This window comes from Megalops cyprinoides, chromosome 13, assembly GCF_013368585.1.
Source record: "Megalops cyprinoides isolate fMegCyp1 chromosome 13, fMegCyp1.pri, whole genome shotgun sequence".
NCBI lineage: Eukaryota > Metazoa > Chordata > Actinopteri > Elopiformes > Megalopidae > Megalops > Megalops cyprinoides.
Genome location: NC_050595.1, coordinates 32,336,627 through 32,360,386, shown reverse-complemented (window position 1 = coordinate 32,360,386; position 23,760 = coordinate 32,336,627). Strand labels below are relative to the sequence as shown.

The window sequence follows — 23,760 nt, the reverse complement described above, 5'->3', positions numbered from 1 at the left end:
AACTGCCAAACAGCACTGAGCAGATCATTAAGGCCATAGAAAGGTGATGCAGTCATGACAACATCATCATCAGCTGCATTGTGTGTGAGCAGTGGTCTGTGTTTGTTATGGTCTAATTAATATTCCCACCATTGTTGCATGCAGCTGTCGCCAATGTTTATGCTGAGGTTGTTAGGCTCTTAATGGCTTATTTTTTATCACCTCTTAGTGCAATAATTTCACATGTATTGATTCCTCCAGTCATTCTCAGTTCAGCTGACCTCAGCTTTCATTTATTTACTGCATTTGACTGCCGCCTATAAGCACTCACAATTGCATAATTGCAGCTCATTGCCATCATTCTTAACAATTGCAACTTTAATGAGAAGTCATTTCTGAGTCAAGCTAAATAACCCGGACATTGACAAATTGAAGAAAGGTTATCATAACTTGCAAAGTATGATGGCCATGTATAGGGCCTGTCTCAGCCCTTCTGACAGTACACAATAGGCACTGATACAGCACACTGCATTAGGATCGAGCCCTGTGAGTCAGAGGCTACTGATTGCATCGTCTCCCAAAGAAAGGCTCTCTGACAAACGAATCAATCCTGGGCATGGTATCGATTCAGGCAACATCACAGCTGCTTTCTAATAATCAGGCTGAGGGAGAGGGGCCGTGGGTTCGCTGGAGCTGGAATTACCTTTCGATTTGCCGAGGCCAGAGAGCCGGGCCTCTCATTTTGCACCAGCACCTTTCCCCTGATCAATACCACACCGTCCAGCGGCCTGGTAATTAGCCTCTCTCTCTACCCCCTCCCTCTTCTCTCTCTCTGTCTCTCCCTCTCTGCCTCTTTTGCTCTCCGAAAGAGATCGCTGCCGACTGCTGGGGGGAAAAGAAAGGTCATGCAAAAAAAAAATCCACCACCCAGCCGAAGGTGACGGGCAAAGAAAAGCTCCCTCGCTCCACGGCGTACTTAGCTGGGTTTTAATTACTGTAATTTTCCACACAAGTCGGTGAGTGAGCTGATGAAGAGAGGCACTTTCCTCCCCGCTGTTCCTGATGAGGCTTGATGGGCCTTCCAAAATTACGCATCGACTCAGTCGTTTGATTTGCCCCACTGTTTAGTGCTAATAACCTGGAGAGCCCCCTCGCCCCCCACCCCCCTCCTCCCCACCTCTCTGTGCTGGTGTCAGTGCAGTAATTACACTGTGTGAAATCTCTACTGCAATCACAGCTGTCTGGCCCGCACCTCTCACTCCGGGTCAGACGGGGGCGAAGGATCAGCACAAAGCAGCCACTGCCAATGGTGGCCAGAGGGGTGGGGTGGGGGGGTGTAGGTGGTTCTTTCCCCTTCTCGCTCTCCTCATTTCTTTTTCATTTTGTTCCAGATCGTCTAATGACACTTGATAACAGTTAATCTGTCATCTCAAAACTGTGTACAAACATTGAAATCTGGTGATGGATTTTTTCACGTGCTCATTTTATATTGGAGCTGGTTTTCAATTAAGTTTTGCAAGAATAAATACATACAATCCTTTTTCTGCATTGCTGCTACTGAGGCTAAAACAATTTACTGTTCATCCGGCACTTACAGAATGACAAAGGATAAAACTTGAGAACTTTGATTGAGACTGAGTCAGGTCGCAGGCCAGTTGGCAAGTGATTGATCTGATATAAACTTTTATGGAGCAGAGCAGGTTCCTCTTTGTGCTTAAGTCCTTGTCATAGAGGCATGATGGGAAAGGTGCAGTCATGGAAGCCTGCTGAAAAGGATCATCACAAGGCAGACCCCTGACTCTTTGTTGGTTTCAACCTTCAATGAAATGCTTGGAATCATGGTGTGTTAAACAATCCCGGATGAGTTCTTGGGTACATTGTCTACCTGCAGCCTCCAAATTACAGCCCTTGTGGAATACATATTCTCCACTGTCACCAGGGCCCTGCTCTCCACAGGGGCATCTGATGTAAGCACCCCCTTGTCCAGCCCCAGGTCCCAGATTTCAGAACCAGTTTGCTTTCAGCATGCCAGTTCCTGGACCCATTTTAAAGCATGGAGAGGAGGAGATGTTTTTCTCTTCTCCTTTTGTTCCTGTGGGTTCTTGGAATATTATGCATCAGTACCCTTACAAGAGTCTGGCTGCTATATCTGGAGCTCATATCGAGTTGGAGGGACAGTGCTGTAACCTGTTTGACATCACCATTTGAAAGTGGCAGGGGGGGTAAAGTGAGGGGTCACTGCAGGTGGTGCCCCAAATGCAAGCTTGTGAGAAGGCCAGGGGAGAGGCAGGCTCCTCAGCACACCTAGTGTGGATGAACACTTACTCATGGCTGCATTTAGACTCGACTGTGTGTGAGAGATGGGGTTTTCAATATTCAGAGCAGCTGAGACCTTCAGGACACACTTCAGTAAAACATTATATGTCTACTTGTCTATGGATCAGAAATATAAGATGTCAGAGATTTACTGTCAAAGTGGACTTTCTACTATTTCCTATATAAAATGAAGAGGCAATTCATACGTCCAAGCTCCTGGATAACCACCAGGTCGAGAACTTAATCCAGTTTTGGTGGTAGGAAGCAGTCTGATGGTGTATAAACATACCCCCTGGGCAGGCTTCCAGTCTATATTCAAGTGTAAGACAGCTGGGTTGCTACCCCAACCACTTTTAAGGCCGAGGGCCAAGTGGGTACCAAGTTTACAGCCTTTTGTACAACTCAGAGAGGGGCACCCAAACAAAGTTTTTCTTCTTCCAAACTAGTCTGAAATAATTCCATCAACAGCACTGTAAAGTGGTGAAACAGGCTGACCTGGGACCAGAACATGAAGTTCGGTGAGGAGTAAAGGTCTCTGTAAAGCAGAACGGTACAGATGACCTGCATTTCAAGCCCTGTGTTTCAAATCTATCTGCGGATTTCATCTCTTTGATCTGAATCTGTGAGATCTGTGCCTGCTCAGAGAGGAAGAGGGGAAGTTTTCCTGAGGTCTAAGAGGTGCATTTCTCTTCAACCCCTGCCATAGCTCAATTGTGCAAGTGTGTGTGTGTCAAGGGAGCTCCTCCTGATCTGTGAACACAGTAACATCCTCTGCAAGGGTAGCGTTTCAGTGAGCACCCTGCTCCGACACCACAACAGGGACACAATGAGTTATTGACTTGTTTATATGTGGTCCTCTTTTCAGAATCTGACTCTGGCTCCCAGCGTTTGGATGAATGATTGATTTCGCTCAATGGAAAAAGAGATACAGAATAGGGGAGGGGGACAGAGTGGGGGCTCCTCTGTTTAAGTCCATAATATGAATCTCCTTCTCTCCCTCCACCTTCAACAGAGCAGGATTCAAATGGATGTTTCAGAAGGCATGCATAGTTGAATTGTTCCTTTAAATTCAGTTCCTGTAATTCGAAACATAATTTAGCTGAATAACATTAGTCTGAGAACATTTTTCTACTGTGTACTTACTAAGCCTTTAACTGTGCACCATCCTTGAAGTCAGAATGGAATATACTTACAAACAACCACAAAAACTATTTTAATCCTCAGCTGCAAACCAGGAACCAGTACTTTGCAAGTTCTGCACAGCAAAACTATCTGTTCCAACAGCAGCCACACACATGTATTTGACTTCAGCTGATTAAGAAGGTGTAGCTCTTTATCCAGCAGTTAGCCTACTCATATGCACGCACACCATGACCATCACAATTACTCAGCCAGAAATGAATGCTCTCTTACTGGTGTGTTTGGTATTTGGGACGCAAGACCGAGGATCCTCAATGTATAAATATTCAAAACAAGCCAACATTCTTTCAATGCACAAAACGAAACGAAAACCAAAAACGAACATTGTTTTATGAAGAACAGAAACGGAAAGGAAAATGCTATTATGTTTATTGTTCCAGAACAGAAACATTCTTTTGACATCTCTATTACCGGTTAATAACATTATTTTTTCATTATTTGTAATATAGGCCTACATTTGTCAAATGTATCAGCTAAACATTTTTGTATTTTAGAGCACACTTCATTCAATGCACGCTCTCGGTCTCTTCAAATAGGAAATGCATGCCTCCTCAGCAGCATGTCTCACTGTGACTTTTCCCTCCATGTCTGTAGCGCACTTCAAGAAGCCATCACTGATGAACAAAGCTGAATTATAACAGTTTCCAAGTGTCAGACCCCAGTTAATCATAAGTTAATCACAGTTGTTGGTTCAATTCCCCAACAGGGCACTGCTGTTGTACCCTTGGGCAAGGTAGTTATCCTTCATTGCCTCAGATCATATCTAGCTGTAGAAATTTTAAGTTGCACTGTAAGAGCATATGCTATGTAACTGTGAGACCATTTAGAAAACACTCATTGTGCCTGTGATCTCCACATCCAGACAGAAATGAATTATGCTGTTGGACATTGTTCAGAGAGTTCTGCACTAAGACTGAATAGAAAACTGACACCACACAGAGACACATAGATAAGGTCATAATGAGTACCTGCCCAGGTCCATGCTAATTCTTTAATTTCAGGCCTTTTCATCAACCTCAGGTGACTGTTTTCTACCTGAGCAGCTCCAGCCACAAGCTAATTAAAATACAGGTGACTGTCACAATGTGAAGGTTTTGTGTATTTTCAAGCCTGGAGAGCTTTGGAGAGCTTTTTTTGTTGTGTCTTTACCTAAAAGGAGTAGAAAGCAGGGTGCGAAATACAGGGGGTCTCGGGGGGTCCAAGACCCCTTGATTGACACTTAAGACATCCTGAAAGCCTCGACAGCAAAATTTTGAGGGGTCTCTGGAAAAATCTTTGTCAAAAATTATTTGTCACTTGCAATTGTCACTAAAAATGTCCTTTAACCCTTAAAGCCCGACAGACGCAGCCTGCATCAAAATTCACATCCCTTTCTTCTCGGTTGAATTGCTCATGAAGTAGGCTATTCATCGCTAATGATGTCAGTTGCTTGTCTATGCCAGGAAGTGTTGGCAAGAAAAATAATTTTGAATTTACATCAAATTTAATCATAGTTACAATCTGTATACAGCTCTGCGTCCATTTCCACACCCATTACTCTTGTTTGAATTACTCATAAACTCGTCATTGCATTACAAATCACAAGAAAGGGCGGAACCAGAGCTTTGTAATGATGCTAGTCATATATTTGTACATACCGAAGTAATCACGTAATCAAGTAATCCGGTTTTGAAAGCACAGCAAATTTCTGCATTGTCTCCAACATAGGACTGACATTCCGTCCCACTTTGTTTGAAAAATAAACACAAAATAATGTATTTGCTTTTCATTGCAATGATTCAAAAGTTGTGATCAAAAGTCCTGCGCAGGTTTTCATAAAATAAAGCACATTGATTGGTAAACTTTATTATGAATAATCGTCATACACGGATCCATAAGTTTTGTATGTTTGACATTGCCCAAGTTGCCAGATCATCTATGAAACACAATCTACACACACAATCCACACATTATGTACAATTATTTATTTACTATCCACAACACCACCCGCCCCCACCGCCAAAAAAACACTGGTAGAGAGTGTAATTTTATGTTAGTGACTTTATGAGAAAAATTGAATTATAAAATACTCTTTAACTATTTTTTAGCATTTTCATTTGGCATGCTAAACATTTCATCATGAAGTCTATTACAAAGACACTCCAGTGTAATGAATTTAATAAAGGTCAACGGATAAAACATCTGCTGCCTCATAAAATACTACTAAATAATTTGTCTGAAAGAATTTCCAAACTCACACTTGAATTGCAGTAAAATTGTTTTTAAATATGACTGTAGGGGTAGCAGTCATCACAGAAGTATAATAGCATTTGAATTAAATGATTGGAAATCTGAGAAGATCACTGCAGTTAATGGGAATGAGCAGGGGCTATTTGAGCAGCTATCACCAATATGATCAGTACTGTGTCATTTCAGTGTGTGTATGTGTGTTGAGAGGGTGGGGGTGGGAGTGTTGCCCAGTGTTCATCATCAACACGCTTACTTCGATCGAGTGGGACATTTCCAATATTGTTCTTATGGCCATGTAAGTGGTCACCAAACAACACGTCCAACTGTGAAGATGGACTCCTCGTCCCACATGTTCCAGGCCGAAGGAGTGTGGAGGGCCAGAGGCGACAGTTGGGCCACTGCGGGAACATTCCCCCTCTGGCCACACCAAGCCCCCTAATGAGCTTCTCGCAGACTGTTGTGGGCCGCAGAAAGACTGATAGGTGTGAGAGAAGCAATTATCCCCCTTGTCTCAAACCCCTGGCAGGTACTGAGGCAGGCTGTGCTGCCATAGAGAATGATCCCTGTCAGGTGTCTGCCCTGGGCCCCTAGCTATGTGGCCCCAGCATATCTAGCCCACATCACACAGTCCTGTGTTCCTGAGGGTTCCCGTGTTCCCTGCAGCTAAAAGTGAGGGGGAGCCTCCCCTGCACCTGCCACCCTCACTGTGGAGAAGAACACCAAGGGCCCTCCATGGCCACACAGCTACAAGTAACCTTTCAGTATGTGTTTGGCCTTGGAGTGCCCTCGATGCACAGAGTAATAATTCCAGTCTTAGAGTGGCAGTAAGCGGTGGTTATTAGCATTTCACCTCTCAGATATTGTGTTGTCACTCCTCAAGGTAACTGTCATGCTTTGTTCTAATTTCAAACCCCCACAGGTTGTTAGTAATATCTACGGTAAAAGGTGTGTGCACTTTGTGGTAATGGAAGGGGGATGCATTGTTTCTGTATCTACTTAATGTTTTTCTTGTCACATCTGACCTGGATATTTTGTCTCACACTGAGATTTGAAATCTCTTTCCATTTTATGTCCCTGCCATGCCAATAGTGCCTCTGTGTTGAAGAAGTGCTTAAGTACAGTAGTAGTAAAATAAAAAGGGGTTCGAATTACAGTGTGAGTACCTCTTTTTCTGTATCCTCCGCAACTGATGCTTACAGCCATACTATCCTGAACACTCTCCTATACCCACCTGGATTGTCTGGGAATAAGAGGTGCTGTAATCTTAAAGTTGCTTTGCGACATATTCCCTCTGTACAAAGTGCTGTACAAATAAAATTGAATTAAACTGATGTCAGGCCCATCTGGTGCAACTCTGGAAGTGAAGCACACCTTCCCAAGGCTGGAAACTTTTCAATCGGAATACAGATCAGCTGTCAGTAAATACACATCATATGCTCCCATAGTTAACTGTTTACATGTTGTGTCTTGAGGGGATTAATGAAGCACAGAACTCCTCTACACGGAAAGCCCCTAAACATGGGAAAAACACAGTTCCTCTACACAGGAGAGACACAGAGTTCCACTACATGGAGATACACAGAGCTCCTCTACACAGGAGAAAAACAAAGCTCCTCTACACAGAAACAAACCAGGTCTTCTTAGGCTCCATCTCAATCACTGCAGTGTCAACACTGTTGGTATCATGAGTCTCTACAGTGAAGCGAACAGACATTCTACCCTATTAAGTTGGATCTGGTTTTGCCATGATACAAACTCTCATTGATGAAAAATGGAAAGCATTCCAACAATTTCAATATTGGTGGCATTCTTAAATATTGTGAACAATCTAGAAAAAATTCCAAAAATTCCAAAAATTCTAAATTCCTAATCCACTGACATTTTGTCAGGCAGAATGTGCTAGCCTGACCTGACCATCAGTATTAACCTGCCACCATTTCAATTTGACATCTGTGCTTGTTGAGTTTGATTAGGTAAAGAAACTATGCAGCATCAGGAATCTCAGTCATTCAGAAGCCTAATTGTACAATCTGCACAATAATACAAAACTGCTTGTAGAATCCATTGTGTTGTTTTTATAAAAGATGACTATATAAAACTGATAACTATTTTAATACACATGACACCACTCAAAGACACCATACTTTTAATTATTCCTGAGTTTTAGTGCAGTAGTTCCTGTCAGTGCAATATTCGTTATGAAAAGGAGGCTGTTTGGAGAGCAGGCTGTAAAATAGGCGTGGAGCCACTGCAGTGCAGAAGGTCCCGGCACTGTAAGCAACCCCACAGGCTCACCTCTGCATTCCCTGCTCAACTACATCCCACCAACTCCACTGTGTCACTTCTCGAGTCTCCCAAACATCATAATGACGGGACAGATCATCTCCTGTCGACGGGCCGCTCCAAGTGGACCCCTGGAGGGAGACAGCCTGCTCCCAGCGGATGCATGGCTCAAATGCAGGCGGCGAACCCTCCCCACTACCATTGCTCCAGGGGGACCGGCACACTTCGTCTGTTCCCTACCTCTCAATTAGCGGCACTTCAAGGAGTGCTTGTCGCACTTCTGTAGCAGACTGGGACCTGTCACATCTGTGCTGAGACCTAATGTGACACTCTGTCTCAGCCTGAGTGGACAGCAGATGCTGGAGCAGTTATTTGTTTATTATGGTAGGCAGGGAGAATGGGCCAGAGGGGGGAAGTTGGCTGGGGGGGGGGGGGTTGGGGGTTGGTTATGGAGTAAGTCATTGCTTGCTAAGTCATTACAGTGTTTATTTTAATTAAGCCACTCCTTTAGCATTCTGTTCTTCATGATCATTAGCCTGCAGCACATAGGCATTACACATGGCTCTGTGTGGCCAAAAACTCAGGGGCTTGGGTGAGGTTTATGGAGATTATGGTGCAGAGGATCTGTTGATAATCCATGACTTGTGTCAGTAGGCAAGATTGTAGGGCAGCTTTTTACACTAATACAAGGGGTTAAACCCTTTTTTAGTCTTGGTCACATACATATACATACATACATATTAGAGCCCGACTGATAAATTGGCATGCTGATATTATCGGCCGATATGAGCTATTTGCAGAAAAATCGGTATCGGTGTTTATAACGGCCGATAAATGACAATTAAAAAAGAAGCGGAGAGACGGAAGATGGATCCTTCAACCATGTTATGAGTGTTGTTGTTGCGTAGTTTGTTCACCAGAGGGCACACTGCAACTCCACTGTTGGCAACACACTGCATTTGGAACGCCACAAATCACAACAATCAGCTGACCCAAGTAGAGTCCAGCAGAGTAGCCCACGACGGAGATCATCTGTGTTCATGGTAAATTGATAATTGTCACGTGAAATACATTACTTAAATAATAATAAACATCCCCATCACTTCTCCTCTTAGCCTAAATAAGCCTGACAACATTCATGTCAGCCATGCCTGCTTTTGCTGCAGTTATGTGAAAGTCAGCACCGTCAGTCAAACATCAAAATTACGTTTAACGTTATGGTAGTTGAGTGGTGTAGGCTAAGATGTTGACAGACTTGATTGTAGGTTTATGTATGAAACAATGTGGCAGTTCCAGCGAGTAAACAAACAACGGTCCTATCATTTCTCTGTCACTTCTAAAACTTGTCTGGCAACATCGATTACAGCAGCTTATAATGCTGTCCATTGCTAAATTAGGTTACCCATAAAGCTAGCTAATGCCATGTTTATCAGTGGAAGATCGCTAATGTTAATAAGCGGTTAAACTATAGCATTTAACTTATTCTGCATAAATGAAGCAATGGTAATTATATCTGCGACTCGCACATCTGTAGTTACAATCGGTGCATTGGAAATTAACTCTTTTGTGCATATGGTCACACCGGTGTGATTAGCCGTTTAGCGCGTATGCTAAAACTGGTGCGATTAGAACAATAGATTGGAGAAATTCTAGCTAATTTTACCCTTGAGGAAACAGTGATTTAGCTCTAAAAATATAGCAGATACTAACTGAAAACTATGAGAAGCTTAATAACGCTAATGAAAACATAACTAACCATGTAATATGGCCTAACACGCGCATAGCATAAAAATAAGTTACGTGTGAAAAGGGTTAAACCAGAGGGGACATGTAAATAAACATGAGCTGAACAAGTATCTAACATGGCTTGGTAGCCAAACAAAGTTATGTAGCTTCTCTTTCAAACGTGTAGTGTGAAATTGTGTGAAAGTGTGAAGTTGCAAGTCCTCCTTGCAGACTACTATGCAGTTATTTTTAAAATGCATTATGTCATGTTATCTTGGTAAGGACTCATAAATCATAAATAACTACACATAACAAATGTTAGGGAAAATCTTTGTTTATGTTATGTGTTTCTGAAAAAAATATCGGCGATATATCAGTATCGGATTTTTAAATCCTCAAATATTGAAATCAGTGTCGGTCTTAAAAAACCCTATGCCGGTCAGGCTCTATTACTCACACACACACACACACACACACACACAGGATTTTTAAATCCTCAGATATCGAAATCGGTATCGGTCTTAAAAATCTTATGTCGGTCAGGCTCTATTACACACACACACACACACACACACACACACGAGGTTAATGCATCAAAAATGGAATACCTCTTTGTACTAAATCATGAGAGGACATGATAGTAAGTTTACCTGTAAATCAGCCCAAAATAGTTAAGTGGACAAAATGAACATTCGATGGCACGGAATGTATAGGGCATTCTGCATTTCGTGCCACAAAAGCATAAATGCTGGCCTAGGACATCTGTTACGTGGACAGAATTACTTTTGTCTACAAAATGAGTTTCTTTTGTCCACATACTGCGAAGTGCATTCCGCCTTTTGTCCACAAAATGAAAAGCACAACGGTCAATTCAGTGCACGAAAGGAATTATCCGTTTTGTTTTCTGTGCACAGAAGTACGTGCTCTCTTCAATATTTCGTGGACACAATGCTAACGCGTTTGTGTTTTTCGTGGACAAAAGGCGTTACGGTGTTATATGGTTTCGTAATGAATGTATGCGTTTCGTAGCACAGAAGGCATTCTTTCCACGAAAAAAAAAGGTCTGTTACATTTGGCGCCCCATAATAAACAGCCCTGGTTAAGTAGCGTTGTTGCCGACAGGCTAAGGGCAATTTGTCTTTAGCTCAGCTGGTAATGATGCTGGCTGTAAGGGGTTAGCAGCGAGCAGCGAGAACGTTGGTTCGAAAGTCGCTCGCTCCCCGACCCACGTAACATCTAATACACAACGTTTATTTGACTGACTTTACTGCTTGCATTAGTACTGTACAAAGTTAAAGGTGCGCTATTTGATAGATTTCCCCGCTACCTCGGGCTTCCAGTGGGTGGACCTGAGGTCAGCCTACAATCCCCCCCCCCCCCTCGCCCCCATCTCGTAGGTTACTTCTGAGTGGGAGACCTTCCCAGGCAGTAGCCTACCTAGCTCACAAACTAGAATCAGGGCGCCCACTCCGACAAGGTTAATTGACCCACACGATGACATGATATCGTTGACGTGATGTGCAATTGAGCGATAGAAAACCGATCGCGCAAATGTCACCATTCCGAATTTTTTGTGTGAGCGCCTCGTGCCGCCCCTGTTTCCCATAAGACACATGTAGGTCAATTTTAATAACTGCTCAGTAATACGTGGATACATACACACATAAGACACATGTCTTATAAACGTATCAACACTTTCAGACAAACAAGATACTATTTTCAATTGAATAACTGACTGAAAAGCAGAAATAAAACATAAAAAAGAAAAAAAAACATCTTCAGTTTTCAGTTCTGGACCATAATACTGTAAGTATTTTTTCATCAAAAAACATGTTTATATATTGCGTTATGTATATATATTATGTGTATATACATATATATATATATATATATATATATATATATGTGTGTGTGTGTGTGTGTGTGTGTGTGTGGTCGGCTATTGACGCATTTAAAAAAGTATATATTCTTAAATTGCATACCCCTCACAGGAACGGTATTGGCCTACTTCATCAATCATTTTGACAGCAAACAGTTAAGAGCAGCTTCCATGTTTCATTGGACACTGTAACATGCACCGTGCCATAATCATCATCTCTTGTTAAGAGTCCTCTGCCTTTTCTCTTCATTAGTCACCCTTGTGGCTCCTGTTGATATCGGTCAGTGTCAAGATCCTCCAGCTCGCAGCTCAATGTGCATGCGCTGGGCGATGATGCGGCGCTACGCTGGGGATCAGAGCAACTTCCCCGCCAGAGCAGACAGCGAATAAATCTCTTCTTTAATTACTTTTCTGCTTCGAGGCGATCTTAATCCACGCTATGTCGCGCCGCAAAAGTACTACATGACTGCACTGGATCCATAACGCAGAAAATACAGTTGGGTCTTACAGGTATAAAGTAAAAGTTTTATGTTTTCTGCATATTTTCTGGTTGCTTTTTTTTCTTAGTATGGAATGGACTTGGTTCAATACATCCACACTAAATATGAGCTGGGAACATCTGATGTGGCATTATAGTCTTGAAATGCAATAATTACAACATAGCAGGTGAACCTTTTTGAAACGGTCTGCTTTTCAGCTTGCGTTCACTAGGAGATAAAGTATCTAGAATTTAGCGTATATAGATATATATGTGTGTGTGTGTGTGTGTGTGTGGTCGGCTATTGACTCATTTAAAAAAGTATATATTCTTAAATTGCATAACCCTCACAGGAACGGTATTGGCCTACTTCACCAATCATTTTGACAGCAAACAGTTAAGAGCAGCTTCCATGTTTCATTGGACACTGTAATATGCACCGCAAAAATTTTTCTTTAAATAGGCAACACATAGAACAGTTTAACTGATATATTCTGTTTCACTGTATTTGACTTGAACAATAGTGATTTACGAATTCTCTGTAAAATCTTCAAAGTGTGCTGAACTCTGTGATAGTATACAGGCCTTAAAAGCATTACATTTCAGTGAGGAAATTACAATGTACAGCTGGAGCTAAAGGCATTGGCTAGTTTTAAACAGCAATAGCATGATATCTCTCTCCTACTGTCTAGATTGTTTGCAACATTGTGATGGCACTTACACTAAAATTTGATAATAAAAATAACAAGCTTTCACCAACAGAGTTTTAGGTGAAATTAATCAGTGTGCACGGCCTCGATTGAGGGGGAAATGAACGATCACAGACCACATGGTTCCTTCATTTAATTTCTTTAAATCCTGTTATCAAATAAGACACTATCATAATACAATTGATACAATGGCATGGTATTGTTGCTGGGATACAGAGTCCTGGTAATATTCTATACTGTAGCAAAATAACTCAAAACAAGGTGAAATTTTACGCTAAATGCACATCCTTATTTTTGCAAGCAATTAAGTGCCTATGCAGGTGTGATGTAATTGAAAGTGTCTGACCCAGGCATTGTATCCCGCTGACCTACAGCAGCTGCAGGTGTATGTATGGGCAGGAGAGGGGCGATGTTCACCGGCAGGGGGGATCTGAACTGTGGTGAGGGGGAGGCATGAAACTGTTCAAATAAACATGGGAAATTTCCACAACTGAAACCCTTATATAATTTTCCCCAACTTTAAATACTTAGAATAACATTTTGGTTTATACGTATGGTCCGTTAATGGTGTACGCAGATGCCAAAATCAGGGCTAGATTTTTTCTGTTATTTATTTGTTTTCATTTTTGCATGATCAGTATGCAACACCAGAAAGGGGACGTCAAAGCCACAACAATAATCCTTTGGCGCCCTCCTCTGGTTGAAGGTTGTTCTCATTTTGACATATTGCAGCAGGATGAACAGCTCATTCATTTCACACTTCCTTAACACCAATTTGTAATTAGATTGTTTTGAGTCACACCTTTGATCTTCAAAACCGACTGACCAGGATTAGTTTTGTATCTTTACCCTATTTTGATATTTTGATTACCCTATTTTAAAGAATGTCATTAGTTTTTCTCACCTTTAACATTCATCAAAGTCTGCTTTTCTTGTTCGGGTTACTACCTTGAGGTTACACCGTTCTCTCTAGATATATTATAAGTCGAGTCTCTTCCTACAGGAGGTTTGGGGGAAGGATTGTTCCTGATACCGTCGCAAATCCTCCTGTCGAGTGAATTCGGAGCACACCGTACCACCACTTTCTCCGAGCCCCCTGAGTAGGCGCACAGCCATTGTTTTTATTACAACCCTGGGAAATTTCTAAGAGGTCTCGTTCCGGGCGCTGTCGTCGGTCGGACATGACATTCCCTGTCTGTCTCTGACTCTTTCCCTAATGTCTTGTCATCTTTCCTGATCCGATGGTTGCCCGTCAGCGCGACGGGAAGGGTTTTTTTTCATGTCTGAATAGTCACCTTAATGATTGCAGATGGGAACGCTGCGGGGGGCCCGAAGCCCGGGGTCCTGTCATTGTTGCGGTCCGCCCTGACCCGCTGCCGCGGTTCCATTCCATTTCTGTCTGCCTCCGACACTTAAGGCAAAGTAGAGTGTATCTGAAAAGTGTGTTTAGAGCGCAGGCACGAATGACACAGTTTTATGTACCCATATCTACGTTGGCCAGTGCTCTGAATTTAATTCACTGGTGCACCAAAAAACGTTTCTTTTCGCTTGTGAGTATGCAGCTGTTTACTTGTATGTGAAATCAAGTATTTGATTGGGCATAATTTCACAGTACGGGATAACTGTTTACGTGGGCGAAACACCATCTGAAAGGATGTTTAATAATCGACAGTTAATGTTGACACGCCCGTTGACTGGAATTAATGGTCCTTCGAAACAGTTGGGACAGGCAGTTCTGTACAAAGAACTGGATTCGTCATGAGACACTTTTACGAAAAAAGGGTCATATGAACATTATGATTTCTATCAATTTGCAGTTTTCAATGACACACTGTAGGTCATTTTAAAAAATAATTTAGCCAAGAAGCATTGTCCACTCATCGTAAAAAAGCAGTCAACAATTAGATAAAAAAATAATGAATCGTGATGGCCGCAAACTATGTGAATTGATGGTGGTTTTCGAATGGTAGGTGATTAAATTTGTCCTATGCAATCTTAATCGTTCAGCATTTTTTGTTTTATTTTTGTTGTTTGCTTACTTTTTTTCCTTTTTTGAGGTTGCAATATTTTAATAGGTCAATATTTTAACTTGTATTAAACAAGACCAGTGAATGGGCTTAGGATCAATGTACTCAGCCACTGCCCATTGATAGCTGAAACTAAATCGCAGAACAGTCATCTCAACTGCATTTGAACATCTCTCTCACAGGCATCATTTACGCTGGGGACATGTCCCCACCACTTTTTGTCATGGCCCGTTTTGTCCCCACCACTTAAAAAATGGTGTGAACACGTCGAACCCGTGGTTGTCCCCAGCACTTTTCAAAAAAAACTGACGCCCATGATCTCTCCCATTGAAAAGTGTTGGTTGTTTGTTGCTCTTCTGATAGTTCTGTGCATTAGGAATAAAGTCAATTTTGTATTTCATTGCATAAGAGCACCAACCATCTCCAGCTAAACCAATGACCTCACCCTTTACTGAGGGCATGTTTTTAGATATTACACAGTGCACAGATGTTTGAATATATGCGTATGATTTTAATGTAGCGTTTCCCCTGTGACATCCCGTCTGTGTCTGTTCCTATTGCTCTCAGAGTATCACGTATCACCAGGATTCTGTCATGTCAGGATGAATCCCCCAACGTAGATGATATGTTTTTAAAAATCCTTAATGTTGAGGAGAGTGTGTGCCTTGCTCTGGGCATGTTGTACAGTTTGTTTAAACATTCCTCTTGCAGAATTAAACATGATGGCATGTTATGGGAGGGCATCTGGGTTCATCTGTATTTCTTCACCGACAGAGCAGTTATCATAAATGAAGCTCTATAGTACCTACACAGATCTTAGATGTCATATTTTTACAGGCTGTCCTGCTCATCAAATGGATGCTAGTTCACTCCAGGCATCGCTTGTGATCAGCTTGACGCGCATGAACTATGGTGTAAGTGGGGGTGTCTGCTTTTAGTCTCCATAGAGACTTGCCTCCAACCCCCTGAGACATCATTCCTTCTAAAGGAACTCATGGGGCACTTAATTAAACTGTTATGTTGGGATGTACATTTTGAGTGAAGCATTAAAACAGGTATTACCTCTTCATGATTCTTATGGATTATCTTTAATGAATTCATCCTTCAGTGAGGCAAAAGAATTTGAAACTGGGTAGGGTTTTACGTGTGTGACAACCCTCACCAAAGTGATAAATATTGGGTTCTGAATCGGGGAGAGCCAGTCTATGACCAGACAAGGGCAGGAAAGGCCATGAATTGGCTTGACCCAAGGCCTTGACAATTGCAGCCGGTTGCTGTCACAGCTCCTGTGACAAGCACCACTACATCTGCCTGGGAGGATCCCATCTTATCGTCACTCATGGCTCAATTTGGATTTAATCTAGCAGGCTGAGAGAAAGGACAAAGCACAGAGCTCTACAGCATATCAGTGCCATAATCTCTCATCAGTGTCATTGCTGGAGCAACATTTGACTCAGGCCTCAATTGCACAGGGTTCAGGAGGTTAAAAACCTTTTTTCTCAATGGACAACAATCCACATCAAAAGACTACAGTGTGACTGTGTGCGCAGCTCTGTGTGGAGACAAGTGGAGGAAAAGTAGTCTAAATCTGTCTTTCACTGTAACACATTCTCCTTTGGCCTGAGAGAACAGAGCCATTCCACCACGGTGTACATAGCCCTTTGATACAAGTGAGGAAAGTACTGATTGCTGTAATAAGAGGAGCAGTGCTAAGTCCAAAAGGTGAATTGTGCACAGTGAGCATATTTAGTCTGTGCCCCCCTGCTGAAAATGTGCATGCTTCACCTGAGTGACTCAGAAGGGGAATTCTTTTTGAGGACTTCCAGTTGACAGTATCACAGAAATAGAGGGAAGTTAGCTACAGAAGTCACCTGGCTGAAAATGATCTCTCATGCTGAAAATCTGTCATGATCTGAGGCAATTTTTCAGATCCCATCTATGTACTTTGAGCAATCACGACTACAGCAGAGGTTCAATCTTCAGGCACGAGAGCATCAGAATCTAAGCTGAAGTAAGACAGAGGGACAGCATGTATTAAATCTGTTAATGTTAGTGTGTTCTGTATGGTTCCCTGTGAGAAGCAGCAAATGCAGGCAATTCCTGTTCCTGAGGCACATTGGACTAACCTCTTTACTGAAGTCATTATTTAGACAGGAAGTCCACTCACCTGTTAGCCCTGTAAGTGTAAATCAGTAGTTAAATGAGAATCTCTCCATAGTCTGCCCCTGCATTTTCCAGCCCCTGTGCTTCTCTTGAAATTCATTTATAAGTATGGAGGAATGCCATTTGTCTTTCATTTTTGTCATTCATGTTACACCTTCTCACATTTCACTCGTGTCTCTAGCAACAAAATATTCTGCTTCACAGACATAGTGGATAGTTATGGCCAGACTCATGTGTAAAAATGCCTGGAGTCTTTCATTTCCTGTAATTTGATTTAAGACTCCTAGCCCCTGATTACGCTTTATGGGACTCTGAAACTGGGATCACAGAACCCTTGTTGGCATGGGCCCACCCCTTCTCCTGCCTCCCACACTACCTGGCATCCCCACCGCTATCACCGCCATGCTCTGCTCAGCTTACTGTTTGAAAGGGATTAAAGGGATCCTGACAGGAACCTCCACCCACCCCCCTGGCCTGAAAACAACATTAGCTGGGCTCAGAAAGTGTGTCCTCACAAAGTGGCATGTAGCCCCAGTCCCCCACACAGACGAGGCCGAGTGTTGACACCCCAGGGGACGACAGGGGGCTCAGTGGGGAGGGTTTAAGCCCTCAACAGGGGGCGGTAAGAGGGATAGACAGTACTGGGATGCATGTCATTTCATCCAGTAACTTTTCAGCTATGGGCTATGAAGGGTATGAGCCAACTGAGACTCGTAACAATTGATGCTTTGGACTATAGATAAGGTTTAACTGGAAAACTTGTTTGGTTCACCTGTCAAGAGTGGGGATAAGGGGTACCTGGCTATGCCATCCATGAGAATTAGTTAGTTACATGGTTATATTTGGGTAGAGTGGGACAAATAGAGGACAAAAACATTAAAAATAAAGCCAAGTCACTGTTTTTCATTGCCATTGTATAATGCCTTTCCAATTTCAGTAATAAGTTCTCCCTTTGCAACGTATATTCATACATCCACATTTTGTTGTTAAGGCAACATCATTTAGCTTAATAAACTGCTAAACCTTTAAGTGTTCAAAAAAACTGGCAATGCAACCCCAACAGGGAAGAAATCGCATGACCGAATAGCACCAAAAATGAGAAAATAAATAACACAGGTGTGGTAGGTACAAGGACGAGGTGCAAATTTAACAACAGTAACCACCCAGTCTTGGGGTGCTTTATTTGTTAATTCTTACGGGGTTAGTGTTTCCAGTGCCTCCTACCCAAACACTTACTGTACCCCTCTTACTTTAACCTTCCCCTTGTCACACCTCCCATACTCTGTATGTGGATTCATTTCAGTGTAAGCAGCCAGTGGTGTGAGACAGTTGTGCAGTTTATCTTTGGTGAGATAATTAAGAGGCTGTAAATTAAATGGGATTCAGATGCCCCTGGAAAGCTGAATTGCCAGTATGTGCTGCACAGTGGACTGAGACCCGGCCGTGATTAGAGCGGAAGTCAAGTGTGCAGATGCCTGGAGGAGGCCTGGTCTGCCGCTCCCACTGACCGCAAGCCATCTCACATGCACGTTAGCGTTCATGGCAGCGACCTGCTTCTGTCTGGTGACTCTGTACATACCCTGCAGTGAAGGTGGCTATTGCGGTGCAGGGGTCTGTTTAGTGCCAGAAATCATATAACTGGCCTGACTGTGCTAGTCTAGACCAGAGGCTTGCAAATGACTCCTGTCCCACCACATCTCCAGCACACCCAGAAGCCTTTACCTGTGAGACACTCTCAGCCTGGACATCCTTTTCTCATGGCTCAAGGTAATGGATCTCTCTACCTGCAGCACAGATGTATGCTCAGTCTTAAATTTCGATTCAATGGAGGATGAAAATCACTGCTGCAGTAAAAGACAAAACAGGTGAGTCTATATGAAGATCTCTGGCAGTAATTGCTGTGTAAACTCAAAAACAGCTAAACTAGCTCATCTCCTTGGAGAGGAAATTTCTGCCCTGCACAGTATGTATCCCTGGCCTAGTTCTTGTCTCCTTACCATAATTGTTAGGTACTCACAGATGGTGTTCTGACTAACAATACAATGCAGTGGACAGCAGCATAAATGTAGTGACTGTGCTTGGATATGTGAGCATATCATAACGATACTACAGTGTTGTTTGCATCTTTTTTGTTTTTGACTCTAGATTGTTAAAGAAATTTTAATATAATGTAGCAATTAACCACAGAAGGTGTGAAAATGTTCCTTCTATATTTGTGCCTTTTAAAATGGGTTTAACTGAGCTCTATGTGAGTCACCACTGGGGATCCTCTATTTGAAGGAACACAATTGCAATCAAAAATACATACAAATATAATTTAAAAAACCAAGTTTGACATTTTTGTATAAAGACAAGCCACTCTCTCTACAGTGTCCCAGCAGACCTCTGAGGGCAACATTTATTATGTCCTTCTCTTTTCTTTGCATAATTCCTTATTAATTCCCATAATTCATTGGCCTTGTTCTGTTGTAGTATTTTCATTTAACTTTTTTTTTAGGCAGACACTCAGATGGTACTGTCCACTTTATTGGGGAGTAATAATCAGACCCAAAGCAAGGGAAAAGGTGATCTGAAGGCAAATGGGGATAGCCTCTGTCTAATGAACAAATTATCACTAAGGTATCAGAACTTGGAGGCTCATTCATACAAAGTACTGTAATTCAACATCAGTGAATAATTCAGTCACTTTTTGTCCTACCTTACGCAAATTATTTTGCTTCACTGTCAGGTTCAGAGCTTGTGCACGACAGTGAAATTTGATTGCAACATAGCTGTAGGACACGGGTTAAGTAAAAGTCATGCATGGTCTGACATAATGATGGGCGTTAAATCTGTTCTGTATTTTTGGAATGAGGGGGTAGGTGCTGTTTTCAGCAGAGGTTGGTTTCTACTTCACCAGCCCAGGATCTGTGTAGTGAATGAAGGGCAGCATTTAAGCTCCCAGGGTCCTCTCTGGCATCGAGGGCTGTGTGGCATGTGATATAAGATGATGGCCTCTTGCACATGCTTATCAGCACTTTCCACTTTCCCGCCCAGATAGATCAGCATTTCACAGTTGCTGAATCCCAATTGGTGCCTCTTCACTTCTCATTTGGAATGATTTAATTGTGCTCGGATTAGAACGGGTCCAGTTGTTTTGGATCCAGAGGTTTGTTTGGTTGCCATTGTAGCAAACTGTGAATTATGCTCCAGCTGGAAAATATTTGTCTTGTGTAGCATGGTTTTTAGTTGCATTCATGGGTGTAGACATACACAAGGACATGGCCATTGCCTCTGTGTTTTTTCTCCATCATTGCATCACAGGACATCTCTTTGAAAGTGTTTTTCTTCGGTGACATGAATTACATCCCACAGACTGTAATTGGTCGTTAGGGCCCAGGAGCCAATGCCTGGAAACGGGCTTTGGACAGTGTTGTTTATGGAGAAAGGAGCAATTTTACAACCACAGTGTGAAATGAATGAGACACAGTGAACAAGATGGGATATCTTAGACAGATATCTGGAGTAGAATTTCAGACCCACAAATTACACTCATTTTTTATTGCCACAGAATATTAGAGATGTTCTTCTCTGGCTATTCTTCACTTTCGCCTCCTACCATGAAGCAAATTTGTGCCACTGATAAGATCCAGTCTTGGATCTTCATCAGAGCGGATGGCCCCCTTTATGATTCCCTGTAATGTGATTATTCTCCATCAAGTCAATCTGTTCAACATAAAATAGCATAAATAATGCTAACACATGCTAACACATCTCAAGATCCAAGCCAGTAAATGATCCTAAAATATGGTAGTTTAAGATGTTGCATGTACTGTATCTCATGTATGTTATACTGTTCAGCCTCCATGCTGTAATTTCAAATCTCAGTCCTACTTATCTTTTTATTAGAGTAATCTATGACTGTTGTCTAAGGACGCTAGGACTATGAAGGAGTTATTTTCGCTTTTCACATATCAGCATTGCCCATATATTTCCTCTCACACTTCCCTAGCAATAGAACACTGTTTAAGACTCAGCAGGGGGATATTTTGGACCCAGAGCCATGGCTCTGTGAAATGCGAGGGTATAAAACGGCAGAGGAAGCATGGCACAGGTCTTCCCCGGCTTGGTGCTGAACTGTGAAATCCTGCTCTTGTTCTGCTGGAGCTCTGACTCGGACTGTGGCCCAGAGAGTGAGAAGTGGAACGCGCCGTTTCACGCTCCGCGCTCACTAATGTCCCAGGCCTACTCGGCCATAATGACCCCCGCCATTCCTGACATCTTGTTTTCCCTTCTGCTTCTTTTAACTCATCTGGGCCGCGTCCCTCCCTCTCTCCCTCTCTCGTTCTCGCTCTACTCTATCTGGGATTGCAAGGAACAATCCTTAGCCAGGTGCTGCAACAGACCGGCTTGTCTCATGGCTGTCTCATAACTTGGTGGGTGGCAGTAGCGTAGAGATGCAGAGGGAGACACATGAATTAAATGTACCGAAAAAATGCCATCCTTTATTGCATACAGAACGCACACTTCCCTAGGTGTAAAACACTCATTGTTTTTGTTGTATTGCTGAAAAATAAAACAACACCAGCCATCTCCACCACTCAGTCTAAAATGCTGTCACCGGTGTCTTTATAAATTTGCAGATCAAATGCTGTTGTGTGATATGCCCTTAATATTAATTAATAATATTGAATTAAAAGGTAAGAAATTAAAAATTAATATTAATACTGGGATATTATTAATCAAAAGATGCCTTACCGAGGGTAACATTTATTGATCTTTTGTAATTGTGCTTTGATTTTAATTGCTGCAGTGGAATGTAAGAGAGATAAAGAATGTGTAAACGTTCCTCTTTTTTTATTTTATCCCTATTTTATTATTTTTTGTTTATGTTTAGCTCCATTAGCCTATTCTTATTTTGCAGCTCTGGCTAGGAGACCCAAGTGAGGCAGCCACCCACCATGTCCTCATGGCACCTCTGGCCTTTGCCCTTTCCCACAGGCTCACCTGCAGTTCATGCTGACCTACCAGGAGGACCCGCGTGGAAGCCAGGAAGTGACCCGCTGCTACTGTAAGACATTGCCTGGGTTGGAGAGGGGTTGGAGGGGGCATGTTAGGCAGGGGGCGGGCACTGCTGAAACCCTAGGATTGGTGCAGCGTGCCATGGGCAGGTCACATATAGTGCTCAAGAGGCAGATGAAAATGGTGATGGGGGAGTGCTCATCTTCCCCCTGAATAGGTCTTTGTGCATTTTGGAGATATTATTCATGTAGAGATGGGCACAAACTTTAAGGAAGGAAGAGGGAGGAGGAGTTCCCACACCAGTAACCCTATGGCACACTCCTCCCATATCCATGCAGATTCTCCATCTGCCTTGCTCTGAGCTGCTGGGTCTGTCTCACTCTCCTTAAAAGCAGAGGGGGCATGATGGCTCACTCACATGGGATTGTATTGTGTGAGTGCAGATGACAACATCACATCAGCCCACACCTCATGGAGAACATAGGCAAGATGGCGGCAGGGTCACAGAACCCATTGTATTTTTGTATTCAAGGTATACATTTCCATCTGACTTGAAAGGGGGAGTCAGAGGCTATCCATTCTCTACATTGTTCTGGAACACAAAGTGGTTTGCCATTTTATCAGGTATAGTGATGCACAGATATTAGGTGACAGATGTCATCAACTAGATGCCATTATACCGCACTTCTACTCAGAAGTGACATGACAGTGAATCTGGATCTGTAAACCAACATTGTCAAACGATTACAATGACTACACTTCAACTAATGAAAAGTCAAAAGAGGACTAAAGCTTCAGAACATGAGTTAGGATCTTACCCATCCCATTCCATCCTGTTCAGTCCGCATGTGAGCCTCAATTGAAAGTCAGTTACAGTTTTCTCCTTCCTTTTAAACATACAGAGCTTTCCCAGTCTGCATTATCACCGTAAACCACAGGGGAGAGACGAATTGCTAAGATGTGAGTCTCCACTCATAACTCATGACTTACACTACAGTAAATCTCCTTTGAGTCCAGCAACAAATAATATGGTTTTAGATTTTGACCTGATAGAAGTCAGAATCATTTTATAAGTGCTCTGTTTCTTTCCCCAGATTTCACGATACATTGTCAGTGACACCAATCAGAAGGGAGACGTAGGACCCACAGACACCCCAGCAGGGTCCTGGAGGGGGGGGGGGGGGGGGGGCAGAGGGGCAGCTGACAGTGGTAGTAGGAAGGAAGGAAGGAGAGGCACAAACACAAACAACCCCCAGGCTGGTGCTCAAAGGTAGGCCACTGACAGAACTGATAGTTATTGTTCAATGACATTAGATGTTTTCCTTCAGTTTCATGTAAGATTGATTTCCCAGATATTTTTGAAATATCTCAAAAGCCCTTGAGCTTACACCAATTTAAGGGGAGAAAGAGAAAGAGAGAGAGAAACACACAGAGAGGGAGTGTGAGAGAGAGATGAGGAGGGTGGTATAAATAAATTATAAGATGTCAATGACAAATTAGACACATATAATGCTTTAGGATCCCTCTTTCAAAAACCCTCTGGAGTTTTAGTGTTAAACATTTTCTCAATTTTTTAAATTTCTTCATCAAAAAGAAATCAGTGAAAAGTACATTGGCACTGATAGTCATTGGCTTACTGATTTAATTACTAACATTTCATTTTGACTTTGACTTTTTTGACTGTGATTGCGATATGACAATGTGAAAACACAATTGCATTGCATCGGCTCTAATGCACAACCGCAAACAATACGGAGAAGCCGTGCATTT

At 42.5% G+C, this 23,760-nt stretch overlaps 1 long non-coding RNA gene across 1 annotated transcript in view; it reads left to right on the top strand.

Moving 5' to 3' along the window:
* The window catches only part of LOC118787689, a 43,784-nt gene extending 20,636 nt beyond the window's left edge, over window positions 1-23,148 (top strand). Inside the window, exons 2-3 of the long non-coding RNA XR_005005390.1 lie at window positions 21,970-22,039; window positions 23,085-23,148. This is a non-coding gene — a long non-coding RNA (uncharacterized LOC118787689). The remainder of the gene's footprint in view (window positions 1-21,969; window positions 22,040-23,084) is intronic.
* Window positions 23,149-23,760: the final 612 nt, after the last annotated feature.